At 30.7% G+C, this 12,532-nt stretch overlaps 1 protein-coding gene across 1 annotated transcript in view; it reads right to left on the bottom strand.

The window, feature by feature from the left end:
- Positions 1 to 12,532, bottom strand: part of LOC122506841 (TWiK family of potassium channels protein 18-like) — a 140,114-nt gene that overhangs the window by 23,250 nt on the left and 104,332 nt on the right. The window lies entirely within an intron of this gene.

Here is a 12,532-nt window from a genome sequence, read left to right on the forward strand (position 1 = left end):
TAAATTTTTTTTAAGTAATTAAATTTTTGTGATGTTTAATTAACAATAATTAATTATTACATTTTTCAAATTATTCCAGTAAAATTGTATTAAAAATCATTAAATCATTAAATCATATTAAAATTCAGTAGTTTAAATCAATTTAAGTCATACAATTCTTTTCTGTATTGTTTCTATAGTAATTAGTAGTTCAAGTCAATTATAGTCAGACGAATAGTTTGCAATTATTTTTAATAGAAAATAATCAGTAAGTAATGATAATTTTATTCATACGAGTTTTGTATTTAAATTTTTCTTTCTATATCTAATAAATAGTTTAATTTGGGCAAAAACCAACAAAATTAAGGCCAATTCTAGTGAAATAATTTTCATTAACAATTATTTTCAGTTGGAAATCAGTAGTTCAATTAGATTGTAGTCGGACAACTCTTTTTTTTATTTTTTAACATGAAAATCAGTAGTTAAAGTTGATTATAGTCAGACAAATTTATTTCAATTATTTTCAATAGATAATCAGTAGTCAATGTCAATTATAGTTAGACGATTTTTGTACTTGTATTTTAATTTACATTATAAGTAGTTAAACTTAATTTTAGTCAGCCAAAGTATTTTTAAAAAAATTAAATTTGAAAATGAGTAGATTAAAATAATTAATGTCAGACACACATTCTTCAAACCCATTTTACTAAAAATTTAGGAGGTTAAGTATATTTTAGTGAATCAAATAATTCTTTCAAGTATTTTCACTTCTATAATTGGTATTGTTTAAAAAATATTTCATTGACGAACAATTGACGTGAACTACTGATTTCCAAACAGAAAAATAAGAATAGAGAATGTCTGTATGACTAAAAATGAATTTAACTACTGATTTGCAAGTAAAAAAAAAAAATCTGTCTGACTAAAATTGACTTGAACTACTGATTTACAAAGAAAAAAAAATTAAAAAGGGTTGCCTGACTGAAATTGACTTGAACTACTGATTTACAAATAAAAAAAATATAAAAAGGACTGTCTGACTGAAATTGACTCAAACTACTGATTTACAAATAAAAACCTATAAAATAGGGATGTCTGACTAGAATTGACTTGAACTACTGTAAAAATTACCCTTACAATAAAAATAGATGAATCGTAAAAATCGATTTATATGACTGTCGAATAGTTGAGTGCAGATTGATATTGAAGTAACATAACAAAAAGGAAAGAAAAAAAAGACGGTCTCCCAAAAGAAGGGATGATATAACAGTTCTGATACAATGATCTGACTCTTTGTACCGTGGGACGTAAAAAAAGAAAGCTATATCCGGCCATGGACGCCATAAAATAAGCTCCTTCTTTAAAGGATAAGCTCATCGTGTTTACCTCAACCTTTACCCCTTGCATCTGTATCCTTCATGGTTCGCTTTGCTTCACTCCAAAGATAAGAGGTGCAGCCCCTCTTGAAATGATTGATATCCGGAAATCCACCTCGAGTTTATCTTTGAAATGTTGAAATATCCGACAGAAAACCATTAGCTAAGAATTGACCACATACGGTTTCTAAAACTGTCATCTTTCGAGACAATTATTGACATTTATAACAAAAAAAAGGTCTTATTTGATAAGAACGAAAAATAAGTTGTCACAACGTTCACATGAAGAGGTTGAACAATTTTCATATTAAATAAGATAAACTTTATCTTTAATCCTTTAAATTCAATTTCCTATTATCAGTTTAATATTTATTAAACTGTTTTTATTTCTTGTTAAACTGCTTAACTGTCTTATTTATTAAACATGCATCACAGTTGGCCCCTTTTGTCCCCTTATTTCAATTTTATCACTTTTTCCCCCTTTTTTGCTGATTTGTCCCCTTTTTCACCTTTTTCTAATAAAAAATAAACCATTTTTTCTTTTTTTGAAATTTTTTTCAAAGCGTAATCATAAAATTTAGACTCAATGTTTTATAATAATATTCTCATAAATTGTTGAATTTCAAAAAGATTTGAATTTGAATGTTTTGAAAATCTTAAATTCCTATGGAAAAATAATAATGATTAAATATTTTTTTAAAAAAGAAGTTTTTGTTGTTTTCGAATGATTTTACAGTTAAAGAAATTCGTCAATAAATGTAACAGAACATTTTTTTTTGTATCTAATTTTTTCGCGAGGAGGGAGAATTAAATTTGGAAGTATGTTCCATTTAAAACTCGAGAATAAATTTTGAAGAAAAAGAATATTGTTTTTTGGCAGGCGATTTGTAATTTACTGCGGCTTGCAATTAGTGGACAGCTTCTTTTTTAGAATGGTTTTGATGCACCACTGTCAGTGCATTTAATGCAAGTACCATCTGCATAATATCTCGTCGTAAATTCACGAAAAGCATAAGCCCCTGTGAATAGTGAAAGGGCATAAGGGAAAATTTGGAATATTCTCTTTTCTTCTCATGACAGCGTATGTGGCTGTAAAGATAACCAAATGGTTTTTAATTTTTTATATTCTCAACTATTCCCACCACTGAATAGAACTTTTAAATCTGCGAGCGTGCAATTAATTATTTTCTATGACTGAACAATGACACGACTCAATGAGACTCATTGTCATCGAGTAGAATTTACTTCTTTAAATTCTGTTTTTGATTTTTTTTTCTTGTTTGGCAAAAATTTAAATACTATGCGATTTTGATAGTTGAAGTTTGAGGTCACAAATTTTATTATGGAGATTGGAACGTAACCGATTCATAAAAAGAGCAATCATTTTTCTTTGAAATCATATTTTCCAGTCAAATACAGTTTTGTTGGGTGTGAGGTGAGAGGACTTTATTCGATAACTGTTGTTAGAGAACATACACCAGTTTTCCCCACTCTAATTAAGGATTTTGTCCAATTTACAAATTTCTACTCGCAAATAAATATAGTTACTCGCACTATTCTGATTCGTGCAATTTACGGTTATCTGCATATAGGTTGAAATTGATATTTGCATAGAGTTTGTTTACCCTATTTGTATTGGAAGATACAATTCAATTAGCGATGATAGCCAGTATCAATAATTGAAAGCTGTTCTGTTAAAATAAGGTACTGATAATAAAAAAATAATAACAATTTTAGTAATAATTGCAAAAGTTTAAAATTCCTTTAATATTCTCTGTTTCGCAAAAATAATGAATACAAAAAAATGCTGTAGCAAAAAAACTAATATGAAAGAAAACAAAATTGATAGTTGAACTCGAGTTGTAAAATAGAATGAACCGAAAGAATTCGATAGTTTTTCGCGCATTGGGGGAAAATATGAGTAAAAAAAAAAAGAAGTGGATAAGAGCTCTCGTGAAAAAATCATTGGCAGAAAAAAATCTGGCTTCATATCCATTTTTTGCCTGCAAACGAATCAACGAATGAAAATTTTTCGTTGCTACCGAATATTGGAAACAACCGAGATGCGTAGAATCATTTCAAACAGGAGAATCGATTTGTTGACTAAACTTTTTCCTTTTGTTTTTTTCCTGCGAAAATTCAACGTCGTCGTGCGTTTGACAGCGATTGAAAAATGTGATCGTTATAGTCGAGTGACTGTAGCAAATTTTTCAAATGTGAAAATTTTTTAGAATTTCTATTGTGGGGGTGAAACATGGAATCAGTTTTCCTCGGGACTATTATTCACATATTAAGCAAAAGGAACTTCTTCTCTACAATTATGGAGTTTATAAATATTTTCATTCATGCAAAATTGATTTATATTCCAAAATTCAATTATTAAAATGAATATTATAAATATTATATTATATATTATAAATTCAATTATTAACTAATTTACTAATAATTAATTCTTGATTATTATTTCAAAAACTTTAAGGGCATTTGAACCTTGATGACGTTACACTTTGTGCAAAGCATGTGTGACGTCATCAAGGTTCAAATGCCCTTAATGAAGCTTCTTTACCAGAATTAAATTATTTTCATAAATAATAACAATATTTGGCAGAATTCAATTATTTTTATAAATAGTAAAATTCTTTGCAAAAATTTAATTATTTTCAAAAAAATTTCACAAAAACATTCAATTTTTTTTAATTCGTTATAAAATAATTCAAAAGAATTCAAATATTTTCTAAAATTTTAATAAATCCTTCGAAACAATTCAATTATTTTTAATACAATTTTAATAACATTTCATGAAAGAATTCAATTTGTAAAAAATTTTAAATAATATTTTTCGAGAAAAAATTTAATTATTTACAAAATTTTTTTAAAATCCTTCCAATAATTCAATTAGGTATATTTAAAAATAGTAAAATTCTTATGAAAAATTCAATTATATTCAAAATAATTTCACGAAATAATTCAATTTTAAAAAAATGTTTAATAAATTTTTTTGGAAAAATTCAATTATTTTCTAAAATTTTAATAAATTCTTAAAATAATTCAATTATATTTATAAATAGTAAAATTCTTTGCAAAAATGCATTTATTTCTAAAAAAAGTTTTACGAAAGAATTAATTTTTTTCTTTATTCGTTATAAAATTTTTCAAAAGAATTCAATTACTTTCTTAAATTTTAATAAAATTTAATAATTATATTAAACATTTAAATTGAATTAAAAATTGAATCCTTGGGTGAAATTTTTAACAAACACGATTATTTTAAAAACTTGAAAGAAATTGTTCATAAAATTCAATTATTTTCAAAATTTTTTAATTAACATTATTAAAGATACTCCATTATTTAAAAAAAATTTCAAAGAAATTCTTTAACAAGAATTTATAATTGGAATTTTCAAAAATGTTAATAAAATTCTTCGAGAGAATTACATTTTTTTTGCTAAATAATAAAATTGTTCGAAGGAATTCTATTATTTTTATTAAATTTTTTGATAAAACTCTTTGCAAAAACTAGATGATTTTCAATCCTACATTTATTTTAAAATTGAAAATAGGTATTTAAAAAGAAAAATTATTTTAAAAAAGTTAAAAAACAATGTAGCAGACAACAACTAACTTCAAACTGCGAACAGATTACCGGAATACAACGATTATATTAATATAAAAAATAAATATAAATTTATTAGACATATAAATAAATGTTGTTCCATCTTTCGTTAATCGAATTCATTGTAGGAAAAAATAATTTCAATGTTTGAATAATAATTTTACGACTCTTAATATTGAAATATATTTCTTCAAGAAAATATATGGCATAAAAGATATTCTTTATGGGTTTTTGGTCGAAATCTATTTCAAGATGAAAAGTCTGATGAGAATGTAATTTTCAGGGATCTCTTATGATTTATGATTTCTTAAAATCATTCTCCGAATTGCTTATTTTCCAAGAAATGTAAATGAATGACGCTGTAAAGAATGAAATAAAACTCGTAAATTTATCAAGTTTAAGGGCGAGATAATAACGGTTATAAATTATCACGATAAAAAAAAATTTCTCCCTTTAAAAATTGCTAATAATTGACAACTTTTTTCTATTTTTTTTTAATCCTCCTTTTCCGTATTTCGGGATTTTTCAGGATCTTTACAGATTTTCAAGAGGAATGGGGTCCAAACTAGATTTAATTTAATTGTCGATTACACACTGGATAAAAAATTTATTTGATTAAAATAACCGATTAATTATAAATTAAATATTATTTGATTCAAGTAAATATTTAATTTATAATTAATCGGTTATTTTAATAAAATAAATTTTTTTACCATTTAATTGACTCGAATAAATATTATTTGATTAAAATAACCGATTAATTATAAATTAAATATTTACTTGAATCAAATAAATTTTTTTTTCAGTGCAACAAAACTAAAAATTCGGTAAATTCGGAAGAAAAAAATTAGTTTTGAAAAAGTAGATGAAAATCATTTCCAATGGAAATGGGTTCATAATTGAAAAGTGTGGGTTTAATTTATACAGTGCGAAAGAATAACAAAAAAAAAGAAGATACGATGCAAACTAAAATTTGCTCCTGAAAATTAATTAATTTAAAAATGTCGTTCAAGAGAGCGTGCAGATCAGAGAAAAGAGAATAAGAAAGAGAAAAAGAAATAGAGAGATGGCCTAGTGAAGACGGAAAGTTGACTCGGACGAACTATTCTTCTTTGGCGAAGGCTGACGGGAAAACAATGAGATTCTCATTGTTTCATGGGTTCTAGAACAAAGGAGAGTCGAAGAGCTTTTCCTTCAAAGAGATGAAGAGATAGAATGAGGAAAAGGAACCAAAGTGAGGAGTGCCTTATCGTTGACTGTTTTTATTATTGCCTAACCATCCCAACTCTCCTACTCGCTCGTCGAGAGAGTTATCTCTCACTTTCTCTCAATTTATATCATCGTTTCTTTATTTTTGAATTATGTTTTCTCTCTTTTTTTCATCTATATCTATTGTAACGCGGCATTTTATTTGCCGCGTACAAATTAATAATTCTTGTCATTAATTGACTTTTAACCTTTTTCTTATTCACGTCAAATTGAGAATCCACCATTATTTTCTCCTTCCGAGAAATATTCTCTTATTAATCCACTTTGTTAAATTATTGTATCAAACCTGTAAAATAGCGAACAGTCAGATCACTGGTCAACACAATGATATTTAAACAATAGAAGTTGATACTCGATTTATCATTTCATGTCATTGCGAGTTTCGGAATTACCAAACATCTGGATTACTGCCGAGAGATTACTTCGTATTTATTACTGGAAATAAATACCGGTCATACGAAGTGACAGAAAGAGGAAGTCCATCGGCGAGGACATCAGCTGTCATAACACTGGCTGCAGCCATCTTGCTAACCGGACGTCGTCGCGCAGTGCCCCTCGCGGAGACTAAACGAACTTTTATGAACTCTTCTCGACAGTCGGTAATTTACCTAATTACTGACTGGCGCGCATCGATTACCATCGGAAAATCTATGTAACAAGTGCGCGTGGGACTCACCACGAAGTGGAGATGCGCGTCGACTTCGGCGTCCCCGTCGGCCATTTAATTGATTCTCGTTTTTGTCGTTGTATTGACAGGTCGCAGTAGACCACGTTCTTATAATGATTAAAATTTTATCTAATTGTGCACTCTTTCCTGGTGATAATGAGCCGTGGGACAATGAGGGGACGTCGGCGTATCTCCGGTGAGTCTCGAAAGTGTTGATGTGTTGTCTCCTGACGATTAATCGCTCAGAATTAATTTGTATCAATTTCCTTTGTTTCACGACATGTCATTTTTGTAACTTTTGAACAGGTCCCGTCTGGACCTGTAATTTCTTGTGATTAAATCAAAAACTAAAACAAACTAACTGGTGATTTCTCTTACCCCGCGCTCTCCTTGAAAAGATTGAGCTAGCGTAAAATTAAATAAATTTTAGGTTTGAATATTTTTCCATAAAATATCTCTGGCGTTCGGGCATTAATTCAAACAACAAAGTAACGTGTGTTTTATTTAATTAGTTGATCCTGAAGTAAACAAAAATAAATTATTGAAATAAAATAACCTCATTTAAAGTAATAAAATTCATAGTAATTTCTCAAATAATTATAAAAATAGTAAGACACCCGTTATAAATGGCGACCAACGTAGCGCGCGCGAGGAAATCACCATGATATTCGTGAAACAAAGTAAAATTTCGAATCGTGAAAAATAAATTCAAATGTTAAAGCTAAGAATTGATATTTTGAAATTAAACAAAATAAAATAAATCGAAAAAACAGAAAAATAAATAATTGTGAAAAATATTTCTTGGTCAAAATTCGAAAATTAAAAATTGTCCGTCAAGGACAAATCGAGTAAACAAAAATTAGTGCGTCACTAGGCCAACAACATGGCCCCGTGTATAATATCAATTCTTAGTAAATTCACTGAATGATTACAAAATTGAGAATCACAGTTGAAAGAAAATTTATTCTTTCAATAAATAAAACTTCTGAAATAAATAAATTGATAATTTAAATAAAATTGAACTTAAATATGGATAAATAAATAAAAATAAAAATTATTTTTTTTAATATTATTATTGGTGACAATTTGATAAGATGACATTTATTTGTTTATTATGTTTTTCTATTATGATGAAATATTTGTTCGTATGATTATTTTCTTGTGTAATGAAAATTCCTTGAAAATTTTCCTTAATTGGTCCGACTGCTCTGCAGTTTTGTAACGAGTTTAGTATCGATTAAAAATTTTATTTTTGTAATTTTTCTTGAACTCAAAATGATAAAAATTATTTTTTTTTCTTATTATTTTGTTTATCGTAAATTAATATCACTGTAATAAACTAAAAAAAAAAAAAGATAAATAAATAAATAAATCTTGTGACATCACATCAGTGAATTAATTGAAAACAATATTTTCTTAAATTGACTTGTAATACAATTGGTCTAAGCTCTTTGGCAGAACGTCGCGAACCAATTCCTATCCATAAATCCCAATAAAAAGAAAAATTTTATTAATTTCGCGAATTAACTAAGAAGTAAATTTAAAAATGAATTCCCCAAATAATATCGGGTCAAATTTATTTGACAATTGGTCAGTTGACCAAATAAAAAATTATTTGGAGTCGTTTAAGGTTAATTCACACGGAACCCCTCAAACGCTGAGAGATCGTGCTTCGCGGTTTTTGCGTTTTTCCTCCGGTGATAGATCGGCGGAGTGGCTTCCTTCAGATGAAATTCAATTTGAATTAAGCCCTGTAAACACTGGTTCTGATTCATCAGAACAAGTACACAAAATAATTAAAAATCCTATTTATGAAGGAAATGCAATAGGTTTTTCAACTACGGTTTTGAGTACCCAGAATTCGCCTTTTCACACAATAACCACGACTAGTTCGATTCATTCTTTTGTAACAGTAGGGTCAACCGTAGCAAATTCGGTTTCTTATTCACGAGTCTCTGAAACTCCAGGCCCATTAGGATTAACCACTCAAGTGGCTCCACCTTTAGAATTTCTTCAATTTTATAAACCGGGAGTAATGACATCGACTATTGAAAAACCAAAATTTGATTTTTCGTTGCCAAAATATTATGAAAAATTGACCGCGAAAATAGATGGCGCTTCTAGCGACGTCTTCGTAACACAATCGGGTTTAGAGTTTTTGACACCTTTACACACTGACGTAATTAAACAACCGATTAACAATTTTTCACATGACAAGTCAGCCTTTCGAACCCCATTGACTACAAATCGATCGGTTGGGACTATTCCTAAAGTCTCGACTGTTAACTGGTCCAATCCTGGCGAAACCTTTTGTCAGTATCCAGCCAGTTCGAAGCCTGGCCCAATAATGGCGCTAGATAGCCCCAGGCAAGGGCCCGGTTTTAGCCAGCTTTTAGAGCGGGCTCAATCTAGTTCAAGTTTAATTGAACTAGAATCGAAATTTCAAAATAAACCAAAGCCCAGCGGTATCTCGTCTACCGTTGATGTTGACTCGCCCGTAAACAATATTGAAATAAATGTAAATGACGAAGATAATTCTAACTTTTTTAGACCAATCAGCAACCAGCGCGCAAATAACGCGACATTGAATTTTAATCATGCGCAGTCAAATGAAAATCCATTACAGAATCACCAGCTAGATTCTTTAGCTTCGAATCTCGCTCGTGAACGTATCGTGGCCCCATCTAGGAAGCCCCTAGATTCTATAGTTCGGAAATGGGGTATAAAATTTTCGGGAGATAGTAAGGTTAGCGTTGAGGAATTTCTTGAGCGTGTCGATGACGTCATGGAAATTTCCTCTGTCACCAGTGAAGAAGTCCTTCGCGCCGCGGTACTTTTGCTTGACGGAATCGCGCTTCAATGGTATAGGCAAAATAAATTGAAGTGGTCCTCTTGGGACCAATTTAAAGCTGCCTGTCGCGCTCGGTTCGGTGACGTGAATTATCAATGGCGACTCGAAGATCAGGTGACAAATAGAATCCAAGGCCCGGGTGAATCCACCGCGAATTATCTCACCTGCATGCAAGGATTGTATTGTAAATTTAACCGTGCCGTTACGAGTTCGGAGATGTTAGATAGAATTTACATGAATATGTTGCCGAAATTGAAACAATGTATTAAACGTCGCGAATTTAATAATTTAGAAGAGTTGTCTCTCATTGCATCTGACGTTGAACGTATGTACAGCTCACTCGCAGTTGAGAGAAAGCCTCAAAAACCGGAAGATTCGTTCTTCCCAGAATTTGCCTTTTCGGGTAATAGTAATGAAAATTCAGTAGCTTCGAATAATACCAAAGACTCAGACTCATCAATCGATAAATTAGTAAACCTGGTCAGCGCGATGACTGAACAAATTAATAAAATCTCGAGGGGAAACATAAATTTCCCTTCTGAGTCTAGTTTTAAGAGGCAAAATAACTCTGGTAAACCGAATCAACCCAATAAAAATTCTAAGCCTAAACAGTCAATGAACAATAAAGATAAAATTAAGCGTACAGAATTTCGGGAAGCGGTTCAACAACCGCCGTGTTTTAATTGTCAAGCTAATGACCATTCGTGGGATAATTGTAAATTAGCTTGGAAAAAATTCTGCCACATTTGCGGTAAACCGGAATTCACCAAATATGACTGTAATTCAGATTACTGTCAGGGAAACTAGTTGAGGAGAGCAGCGCTAGGGTCGATGCTTCTCCTTGTTCGTTACCTAGGACCCTGACTAACAAGAAATCGGACATGAATTTAACTCTTAACGTAGAATCAGCATTTCCATCGCCCCATTCAAGTAAGGTAGTAATTGAAAATAAAATAAATTCTTTAACAAATAAATCTGAAATGAAAATAAATGATGAAAATAGTAATTTTGGTAAGCCTCTGGTTGAGCCACCAGTAAATAAATCTGAATCAAGTTTAACCGATTCAGAAGTAACTTGTAAAATTTCAACTGACACAGTAAGTGTTCAGGAGAAAAATGAAAATAACTTAACTCTAGATTCGGACCCTATATTGGGCCTTGAGTCTTTTATTAACCTTGATAAATTGTGTGGAATCGGATCTCAATCGAGACCATACATTAAATTGTTAATTGGTGGTACTGAAGTACAAGCACTAGTTGACACTGGCTCGACTAGAACTTACTTGAATTCTATTGGTAGATCAATTGTTGAATCTAAAGGTAATAAAATAAATGAACTTGAATCGGGTCACGTAATGTTGGCCAATGGTACGATTGAAACAATCATTGGTGAGGCAACTTTGCCTGTCACTATCGCGGGAGTGACTCGCGATTTAACAATTAAAGTTATTCCAGATTTAACAGATCAATGCGTGTTAGGAATAGATTTCTTAGCAAAGTTTGGGATAGTAATTGACACAAGTGTTCAACAACTTTGGTTAGCGAAAGAACCGATTCTTAGTATCGTGTTTTGTAAACCTAATAAACCAATTAACCTTGAGGAATGTGCAGGCCTCATGACACTCTCTCCTATTGAACAAGTGGAATTAAACTCGATAACTAAACGTTTAGCACGTCCTCTATCAGATAAACTACCAGCCGTTAAGTTGGTTGAACACGTCATTAATACCGAGGATCATTCGTCGATCCGTCAAAATAACCATGGAAATTGGGACTTTTATATAGTCGATCTTCGTTTCGAGTATAACAAGGCGCTTCACAGCACCAATCGAGTCCCTCTACGATCCTTCCGTCGCCTTGTGGAGGGGGAGGTCGAGTTGCCTCCTCCTGATGTCAATGAGTGGTCAACTCGAATGACCGGATTGAATGACCTAAGAGAGAAAATAAATTTGAAACAAGATAAGGCTTTGCTTCACCAAGCCAAATATTATAATCGCCATTATCGGGACCAGCGTTTTGTAATTGAAGATCTGGTCAAGAATTCACTCCATGTTCTCTCCAGTAAACGTGATAAGTGGAAAATTCGAAAAATTAAAAACTTAGAATGTCGTATTAGCTCTTGTAGGGAGGGGAAACACCCCTACTTTAGAATTAAAATGATAAACAATTGATTTAACATGTTCTTATTGTTGTTTTCAAAACCTAAATCCTTCCATAAAAATAATTAACTCCTTTTGATATGAAATCGACAAACTATATTCCATCATTTTGAATGTCACTTTAATTAATAACTTAAAACGTTCTCAATTATTTTTTTTTGGTGAATTGATATTTGGGTTTTAATCGAATTAAATTAAAAATCTAATCACGGAAATGAAAAATATATAATTCTAACATTAAATCTGATGACTATTGTGATCGATCGGTAATCTGACAGAGATAACTCGTTAAAGAGAGCTCATCGGTTCGCCTTCAAGCCCCCCCCCAGGTTCACCCTTGGCAGGAGGGAGTTGTAACGCGGCATTTTATTTGCCGCGTACAAATTAATAATTCTTGTCATTAATTGACTTTTAACCTTTTTCTTATTCACGTCAAATTGAGAATCCACCATTATTTTCTCCTTCCGAGAAATATTCTCTTATTAATCCACTTTGTTAAATTATTGTATCAAACCTGTAAAATAGCGAACAGTCAGATCACTGGTCAACACAATGATATTTAAACAATAGAAGTTGATACTCGATTTATCATTTCATGTCATTGCGAGTTTCGGAATT

The sequence above is a fragment of the Leptopilina heterotoma genome, unplaced genomic scaffold, assembly GCF_015476425.1.
Source record: "Leptopilina heterotoma isolate Lh14 unplaced genomic scaffold, ASM1547642v1 Lhet_44, whole genome shotgun sequence".
Taxonomy (NCBI): Eukaryota; Metazoa; Arthropoda; class Insecta; order Hymenoptera; family Figitidae; genus Leptopilina; species Leptopilina heterotoma.